Source organism: Callionymus lyra, unplaced genomic scaffold, assembly GCF_982586985.1.
Source record: "Callionymus lyra unplaced genomic scaffold, fCalLyr1.hap1.1 HAP1_SCAFFOLD_48, whole genome shotgun sequence".
NCBI lineage: Eukaryota > Metazoa > Chordata > Actinopteri > Syngnathiformes > Callionymidae > Callionymus > Callionymus lyra.
In genome coordinates, this window is record NW_028258562.1 from 155,001 (window position 1) to 164,666 (window position 9,666).

The following is a 9,666-nucleotide window of genomic DNA, read 5'->3' on the forward strand; positions in this document are numbered from 1 at the left end:
GTAGAACCACTGGGTCAGACGGGACGCCTCGGTCTCACTGGAGGTTTCGGCAGAGGTGGCAAGCCACAACGCTTGATCGGACCCGCTAAGTCCGGAGGAACCGTCCGCCCGCAATGGGTGGGGGCCCTCCGATGGCGGGTCACGTTGGCAGATCGGTCATCGGTGTAGGTGGTATCACAGTGCGTCCATGACGCGCGAAGGTCGGCTTGAGCCTGAGCTCTTTCCCCGCCGCCTGCGCTGGAGCTCGATACTCTGTCCAAGTATCCTTCGCTCCTATTAACCTCTAGGTGGTTGCGCTCGTGACATCAAAAAGACCACTTTTTGAAGAGCAGTCACACTCGGAAAAAATTTCTTTCGTCAGGCAAAAGAACCAGAGTTCTCCGCGGCCATCCACTCCAACCTTGTCCGACTTTGAGGCACCAGGCTCGGCCACCCTCCGAGCATTTTCCTTCCCTCTCCTGTTATGGTGCCTCCCTATTAACCTCTAGGTGGTTGCGCTCGTGACATCAAAAAGACCACTTTTTGAGGAGCAGTCACACTCGGAAAAAATTTCTTTCGTCAGGCAAAAGAACCAGAGTTCTCCGCGGCCATCCACTCCAACCTTGTCCGACTTTGAGGCACCAGGCTCGGCCACCCTCCGAGCCTTTTCCTTCCCTCTCCTGTTATGGTGCCTCCCTATTAACCTCTAGGTGGTTGCGCTCGTGACATCAAAAAGACCACTTTTTGAGGAGCAGTCACACTCGGAAAAAATTTCTTTCGTCAGGCAAAAGAACCAGAGTTCTCCGCGGCCATCCACTCCAACCTTGTCCGACTTTGAGGCACCAGGCTCGGCCACCCTCCGAGCCTTTTCCTTCCCTCTCCTGTTATGGTGCCTCCCTATTAACCTCTAGGTGGTTGCGCTCGTGACATCAAAAAGACCACTTTTTGAAGAGCAGTCACACTCGGAAAAAATTTCTTTCGTCAGGCAAAAGAACCAGAGTTCTCCGCGGCCATCCACTCCAACCTTGTCCGACTTTGAGGCACCAGGCTCGGCCACCCTCCGAGCCTTTTCCTTCCCTCTCCTGTTATGGTGCCTCCCTATTAACCTCTAGGTGGTTGCGCTCGTGACATCAAAAAGACCACTTTTTGAGGAGCAGTCACACTCGGAAAAAATTTCTTTCGTCAGGCAAAAGAACCAGAGTTCTCCGCGGCCATCCACTCCAACCTTGTCCGACTTTGAGGCACCAGGCTCGGCCACCCTCCGAGCCTTTTCCTTCCCTCTCCTGTTATGGTGCCTCCCTATTAACCTCTAGGTGGTTGCGCTCGTGACATCAAAAAGACCACTTTTTGCAGAGCAGTCACACTCGGAAAAAATTTCTTTCGTCAGGCAAAAGAACCAGAGTTCTCCGCGGCCATCCACTCCAACCTTGTCCGATTTTGAGGCACCAGGCTCGGCCACCCTCCGAGCCTTTTCACTCCCTCTCCTGTTATGGTGCCTCCCTATTAACCTCTAGGTGGTTGCGCTCGTGACATCAAAAAGACCACTTTTTGAGGAGCAGTCACACTCGGAAAAAATTTCTTTCGTCAGGCAAAAGAACCAGAGTTCTCCGCGGCCATCCACTCCAACCTTGTCCGACTTTGAGGCACCAGGCTCGGCCACCCTCCGAGCCTTTTCACTCCCTCTCCTGTTATGGTGCCTCCCTATTAACCTCTAGGTGGTTGCGCTCGTGACATCAAAAAGACCACTTTTTGCAGAGCAGTCACACTCGGAAAAAATTTCTTTCGTCAGGCAAAAGAACCAGAGTTTTCAGCGGTCATCCACTCCAACCTTGTCCGATTTTGAGGCACCAGGCTCGGCCACCCTCCGAGCCTTTTCACTCCCTCTCCTGTTATGGTGCCTCCCTATTAACCTCTAGGTGGTTGCGCTCGTGACATCAAAAAGACCACTTTTTGCAGAGCAGTCACACTCGGAAAAAATTTCTTTCGTCAGGCAAAAGAACCAGAGTTCTCAGCGGTCATCCACTCCAACCTTGTCCGACTTTGAGGCACCAGGCTCGGCCACCCTCCGAGCCTTTTCACTCCCTCTCCTGTTATGGTGCCTCCCTATTAACCTCTAGGTGGTTGCGCTCGTGACATCAAAAAGACCACTTTTTGCAGAGCAGTCACACTCGGAAAAAATTTCTTTCGTCTGGCAAAAGAACCAGAGTTTTCAGCGGTCATCCACTCCAACCTTGTCCGATTTTGAGGCACCAGGCTCGGCCACCGTCCGAGCCTTTTCACTCCCTCTCCTGTTATGGTGCCTCCCTATTAACCTCTAGGTGGTTGCGCTCGTGACATCAAAAAGACCACTTTTTGCAGAGCAGTCACACTCGGAAAAAATTTCTTTCGTCTGGCAAAAGAACCAGAGTGTTCAGCGGTCATCCACTCCAACCTTGTCCGATTTTGAGGCACCAGGCTCGGCCACCCTCCGAGCCTTTTCACTCCCTCTCCTGTTATGGTGCCTCCCTATTAACCTCTAGGTGGTTGCGCTCGTGACATCAAAAAGACCACTTTTTTCAGAGCAGTCACACTCGGGAAAAATTTCTTTCGTCTGGCAAAAGAACCAGAGTTTTCAGCGGTCATCCACTCCAACCTTGTCCGATTTTGAGGCACCAGGCTCGGCCACCCTCCGAGCCTTTTCACTCCCTCTCCTGTTATGGTGCCTCCCTATTAACCTCTAGGTGGTTGCGCTCGTGACATCAAAAATACCACTTTTTGCAGAGCAGTCACACTCGGAAAAAATTTCTTTCGTCTGGCAAAAGAACCAGAGTTTTCAGCGGTCATCCACTCCAACCTTGTCCGATTTTGAGGCACCAGGCTCGGCCACCCTCCGAGCCTTTTCACTCCCTCTCCTGTTATGGTGCCTCCCTATTAACCTCTAGGTGGTTGCGCTCGTGACATCAAAAAGACCACTTTTTGCAGAGCAGTCACACTCGGGAAAAATTTCTTTCGTCTGGCAAAAGAACCAGAGTTTTCAGCGGTCATCCACTCCAACCTTGTCCGATTTTGAGGCACCAGGCTCGGCCACCGTCCGAGCCTTTTCACTCCCTCTCCTGTTATGGTGCCTCCCTATTAACCTCTAGGTGGTTGCGCTCGTGACATCAAAAAGACCACTTTTTTCAGAGCAGTCACACTCGGGAAAAATTTCTTTCGTCTGGCAAAAGAACCAGAGTTATCAGCGGTCATCCACTCCAACCTTGTCCGACGTTGAGGCACCGATGTCGGCCAAGTTCTGAGCGTTCCACCGCCGAATGCCACTGGTCCTCAACACAGCGGACTTCCAATCCAACCTTGTCCGACTTTGAGGCACCGAAGTCGGCCTCAGCCCGAGCCTTCCCCCGCCGACCTCACTGGAGCCCGCCATCCAGGGACCGGCGGAGGTCGCCCGCATGACCGCGGCAAAGTGTCTCAAAGTCGGGCACGACCGCTCGAGTCACCCGCCAACCCGGTCCGGGGCACCTCCAGGGACCGGCGGAGGTCGCCCGCATGACCGCGGCAAAGTGTCTCAAAGTCGGGCATGACCGCTCGAGTCACCCGCCAACCCGGTCCGGGGCACCTCCAGGGACCGGCGGAGGACGCCCGCATGACCGCGACAAAGTGTCTCAAAGTCGGGCACGACCGCTCGAGTCACCCGCCAACCCGGTCCGGGGCACCTCCAGGGACCGGCGGAGGACGCCCGCATGACCGCGACAAAGTGTCTCAAAGTCGGGCACGACCGCTCGAGTCACCCGCCAACCCGGTCCGGGGCACCTCCAGGGACCGGCGGAGGACGCCCGCATGACCGCGACAAAGTGTCTCAAAGTCGGGCACGACCGCTCGAGTCACCCGCCAACCCGGTCCGGGGCACCTCCAGGGACCGGCGGAGGACGCCCGCATGACCGCGACAAAGTGTCTCAAAGTCGGGCAGGACCGCTCGAGTCACCCGCCAACCCGGTCCGGGGCACCTCCAGGGACCGGCGGAGGACGCCCGCATGACCGCGACAAAGTGTCTCAAAGTCGGGCACGACCGCTCGAGTCACCCGCCAACCCGGTCCGGGGCACCTCCAGGGACCGGCGGAGGACGCCCGCATGACCGCGACAAAGTGTCTCAAAGTCGGTCATGACCGTTCGAGTCACCCGCCAACCCGGTCCGGGGCACCTCCAGGGACCGGCGGAGGAGGCCCGCATGACCGCGACAAAGTGTCTCAAAGTCGGGCACAACCGCTCGAGTCACCCGCCAACCCGGTCCGGGGCACCTCCAGGGACCGGCGGAGGACGCCCGCATGACCGCGACAAAGTGTCTCAAAGTCGGGCACGACCGCTCGAGTCACCCGCCAACCCGGTCCGGGGCACCTCCAGGGACCGGCGGAGGACGCCCGCATGACCGCGACAAAGTGTCTCAAAGTCGGGCATGACCGCTCGAGTCACCCGCCAACCCGGTCCGGGGCACCTCCAGGGACCGGCGGAGGACGCCCGCATGACCGCGACAAAGTGTCTCAAAGTCGGGCATGACTGCTCGAGTCACCCGCCAACCCGGTCCGGGGCACCTCCAGGGACCGGCGGAGGACGCCCGCATGACCGCGACAAAGTGTCTCAAAGTCGGGCACGACCGCTCGAGTCACCCGCCAACCCGGTCCGGGGCACCTCCAGGGACCGGCGGAGGACGCCCGCATGACCGCGACAAAGTGTCTCAAAGTCGGGCACGACCGCTCGAGTCACCCGCCAACCCGGTCCGGGGCACCTCCAGGGACCGGCGGAGGTCGCCCGCATGACCGCGACAAAGTGTCTCAAAGTCGGGCATGACCGCTCGAGTCACCCGCCAACCCGGTCCGGGGCACCTCCGGGGACCGGCGGAGGACGCCCGCATGACCGCGACAAAGGGTCTCAAAGTCGGGCAGGACCGCTCGAGTCACCCGCCAACCCGGTCCGGGGCACCTCCGGGGAGCAGTGGAGGTCGCTCGCATGACCGCGACAAAGTGTCTCAAAGTCGGGCATGACCGCTCGAGTCGCCCGCCATCCCGGTCCGGAGCTCAACACTTTGTCGTTTTTTCCACTCCCTCCCCATTAACCTCTAGGTGGTTGCGCTCGTGACATCAAAAAGACCACTTTTTGCAGAGCAGTCACACTCGGAAAAAATTCGTTTCGTCTGGCAAAAGAACCAGAGTTCTCAGCGGGCTTCCAGTCCAACCTTGTCCGATTTTGAGGCACCAGGCTCGGCCACAGTCCGAGCCCATTCACTCCCTCCCCTGTTGTACTCGCTCCCTATTAACCTCTAGGTGGTTGCGCTCGTGACATCAAAAAGACCACTTTTTGAGGAGCAGTCACACTTAGGAAAAATCCGTTTGCGCTCACACCATCCCTCCCCATTAACCTCTAGGTGGTTGCGCTCGTGACATCAAAAAGACCACTTTTTGAGGAGCAGTCACACTTAGGAAAAATCCGTTTGCGCTCACACCATCCCTCCCCATTAACCTCTAGGTGGTTGCGCTCGTGACATCAAAAAGACCACTTTTTGAGGAGCAGTCAGACACCGAGGTTTTCTGGATTTATGTCCGTTTTCCTGGTTCTCTGACTCGGGCACCTTGTGACCGACATCCCCCCCTTCCCTGGTTCTATTTTGCCGATACTTTGGTGAGTTTTCTACCCGCAAACCAAGCCCCCCAAGCCCGCCGCCTGGTGGGGGAGCATGCCGCCTGGCCCGGTTCTATTTTAGGTCACTTTGGTGAGTTTTCTACCCGCAAACCAAGCCCCCCAAGCCCGCCGCCTGGTGGGGGAAGAGGCCCCCTGGTCCCGGTTCTATTTTAGGACACTTTGGTGAGTTTTCTACCCGCAAACCAAGCCCCCCAAGCCCGCCGCCTGGTGGGGGAAGATGCCCCCTGGTCCCGGTTCTATTTTAGGACACTTTGGTGAGTTTTCTACCCGCAAACCAAGCCCCCCAAGCCCGCCGCCTGGTGGGGGAAGATGCCCCCTGGTCCCGGTTCTATTTTAGGACACTTTGGTGAGTTTTCTACCCGCAAACCAAGCCCCCCAAGCCCGCCGCCTGGTGGGGGAACATGCCCCCTGGTCCCGGTTCTATTTTAGGACACTTTGGTGAGTTTTCTACCCGCAAACCAAGCCCCCCAAGCCCGCCGCCTGGTGGGGGAACATGCCGCCTAGCCCGGTTCTATTTTAGGTCACTTTGGTGAGTTTTCTACCCGCAAACCAAGCCCCCCAAGCCCGCCGCCTGGTGGGGGAAGAGGCCCCCTGGTCCCGGTTCTATTTTAGGACACTTTGGTGAGTTTTCTACCCGCAAACCAAGCCCCCCAAGCCCGCCGCCTGGTGGGGGAACATGCCCCCTGGTCCTGGTTCTATTTTAGGACACTTTGGTGAGTTTTCTACCCGCAAACCAAGCCCCCCAAGCCCGCCGCCTGGTGGGGGAGCATGCCCCCTGGTCCCGGTTCTATTTTAGGACACTTTGGTGAGTTTTCTACCCGGAAACCAAGCCCCCCAAGCCCGCCACCTGGTGGGGGAAGAGGCCCCCTGGTCCCGGTTCTATTTTAGGACACTTTGGTGAGTTTTCTACCCACACTGCAGGTCCCCAAATGCCGCCATCTGGTGGGGGAACATGCCGCCTGCACCGGTTCTATTTTAAGTCACTTTGGTGAGTTTTCTGCCCACACTACGGGTCCCCAAATGCCGCCATCTGGTGGGGGAACATGCCGCCTGCACCGGTTCTATTTTAAGTCACTTTGGTGCGTTTTCTGCCCACACTACGGCTCCCCAAATGCCGCCATCTGGTGGGGGAACATGCCGCCTGCACCGGTTCTATTTTAAGTCACTTTGGTGAGTTTTCTGCCCACACTACGGGTCCCCAAATGCCGCCATCTGGTGGGGGAACATGCCGCCTGCACCGGTTCTATTTTAAGTCACTTTGGTGAGTTTTCTGCCCACACTACGGCTCCCCAAATGCCGCCATCTGGTGGGGGAACATGCCGCCTGCACCGGTTCTATTTTAAGTCACTTTGGTGAGTTTTCTGCCCACACTACGGCTCCCCAAATGCCGCCATCTGGTGGGGGAACATGCCGCCTGCACCGGTTCTATTTTAAGTCACTTTGGTGAGTTTTCTACCCACACTACGGGTCCCCAAATGCCGCCATCTGGTGGGGGAACATGCCGCCTGCACCGGTTCTATTTTAAGTCACTTTGGTGAGTTTTCTACCCACACTACGGGTCCCCAAATGCCGCCATCTGGTGGGGGAACATGCCGCCTGCACCGGTTCTATTTTAAGTCACTTTGGTGAGTTTTCTGCCCACACTACGGGTCCCCAAATGCCGCCATCTGGTGGGGGAACATGCCGCCTGCACCGGTTCTATTTTAAGTCACTTTGGTGAGTTTTCTGCCCACACTACGGGTCCCCAAATGCCGCCACCTGGTGGGGGAACTGCCGCCTAGTCCCGGTTCTATTTTAGGTCACTTTTCTCACTTTCTGACCCACAAATAATGCCCCAAATGCCGCCGCCTGGTGGGGGGAACTGCCGCCTAGTCCCGGTTCTATTTTAGGTCACTTTTCTCACTTTCTGACCCACAAATAATGCCCCAAATGCCGCCGCCTGGTGGGGGGAACTGCCGCCTAGTCCCGGTTCTATTTTAGGTCACTTTTCTCACTTTCTGACCCACAAATAATGCCCCAAATGCCGCCGCCTGGTGGGGGGAACTGCCGCCTAGTCCCGGTTCTATTTTAGGTCACTTTTCTCACTTTCTGACCCACAAATAATGCCCCAAATGCCGCCGCCTGGTGGGGGGAACTGCCGCCTAGTCCCGGTTCTATTTTAGGTCACTTTTCTCACTTTCTGACCCACAAATAATGCCCCAAATGCCGCCGCCTGGTGGGGGGAACTGCCGCCTAGTCCCGGTTCTATTTTAGGTCACTTTTCTCACTTTCTGACCCACAAATAATGCCCCAAATGCCGCCGCCTGGTGGGGGGAACTGCCGCCTAGTCCCGGTTCTATTTTAGGTCACTTTTCTCACTTTCTGACCCACAAATAATGCCCCAAATGCCGCCGCCTGGTGGGGGGAACTGCCGCCTAGTCCCGGTTCTATTTTAGGTCACTTTTCTCACTTTCTGACCCACAAATAATGCCCCAAATGCCGCCGCCTGGTGGGGGGAACTGCCGCCTAGTCCCGGTTCTATTTTAGGTCACTTTTCTCACTTTCTGACCCACAAATAATGCCCCAAATGCCGCCGCCTGGTGGGGGGAACTGCCGCCTAGTCCCGGTTCTATTTTAGGTCACTTTTCTCACTTTCTGACCCACAAATAATGCCCCAAATGCCGCCGCCTGGTGGGGGGAACTGCCGCCTAGTCCCGGTTCTATTTTAGGTCACTTTTCTCACTTTCTGACCCACAAATAATGCCCCAAATGCCGCCGCCTGGTGGGGGGAACTGCCGCCTAGTCCCGGTTCTATTTTAGGTCACTTTTCTCACTTTCTTACCCACAAATAATGCCCCAAATGCCGCCGCCTGGTGGGGGGAACTGCCGCCTAGTCCCGGTTCTATTTTAGGTCACTTTTCTCACTTTTCTACCCACAAATAATGGCAAAAAAAAATGCTTACAGCACCCAGTATTCCCAGGCGGTCTCCCATCCAAGTACTAACTGGGCCCGACCCTGCTTGGCTTCCGAGATCAGACGAGATCGGGCTCATTCAGGGTGGTGTGGCCGTAAGCGAGGGAAGCGCTTGTGAAATGCCCCAAAGTGTTGAAAATGTTCCCCAGGCCCCTGGTTCCCCATCCCCGCAGGAGGAGGCTCCCCAGGCCCCCTGGTTCCCCATCCCCGCAGGAGGAGGCTCCCCAGGCCCCCTGGTGCAGGAGGAGGCTCCCCAGGCCCCTGGTTCCCCATCCCCGCAGGAGGAGGCTCCCCAGGCCCCCTGGTTCCCCATCCCCGCAGGAGGAGGCTCCCCAGGCCCCATGGTTCCCCATCACCGCAGGAGGAGGCTCCCCAGGCCCCCTGGTTCCCCATCCCCGCAGGAGGAGGCTCCCCAGGCCCCCTGGTGCAGGAGGAGGCTCCCCAGGCCCCCTGGTTCCCCATCCCCGCAGGAGGAGGCTCCCCAGGCCCCCTGGTTCTCCATGCCCGCAGGAGGAGGCTCCCCAGGCCCCTGGTTCCCCATCCCCGCAGGAGGAGGCTCCCCAGGCCCCCTGGTTCTCCATGCCCGCAGGAGGAGGCTCCCCAGGCCCCCTGGTTCTCCATCCCCGCAGGAGGAGGCTCCCCAGGCCCCCTGGTTCTCCATCCCCGCAGGAGGAGGCTCCCCAGGCCCCCATGTTCTCCATGCCCGCAGGAGGAGGCTCCCCAGGCCCCTTGGTTCTCCATCCCCGCAGGAGTAGGCTCCCCAGGCGCCCTGGTTCTCCATCCCCGCAGGAGGAGGCTCCCCAGGCCCCCTGGTTCTCCATCCCCGCAGGAGGAGGCTCCCCAGGCCCCATGGTTCCCCATCACCGCAGGAGGAGGCTCCCCAGGCCCCCTGGTTCCCCATCCCCGCAGGAGGAGGCTCCCCAGGCCCCCTGGTTCTCCATCCCCGCAGGAGGAGGCTCCCCAGGCCCCCATGTTCTCCATGCCCGCAGGAGGAGGCTCCCCAGGCCCCTTGGTTCTCCATCCCCGCAGGAGGAGGCTCCCCAGGCCCCTGGTTCTCCATCCCC

The 9,666-nt window shown here is 58.2% G+C and overlaps 1 non-coding gene across 1 annotated transcript; it reads right to left on the minus strand.

Annotated features, from left to right (window-relative positions):
* Positions 1–8,584: 8,584 nt before the first annotated feature.
* Positions 8,585–8,703, minus strand: LOC148058700 (5S ribosomal RNA). Its single transcript, XR_015709610.1, has one exon. It is a non-coding gene; the product is annotated as a 5S ribosomal RNA (ribosomal RNA).
* Positions 8,704–9,666: the final 963 nt, after the last annotated feature.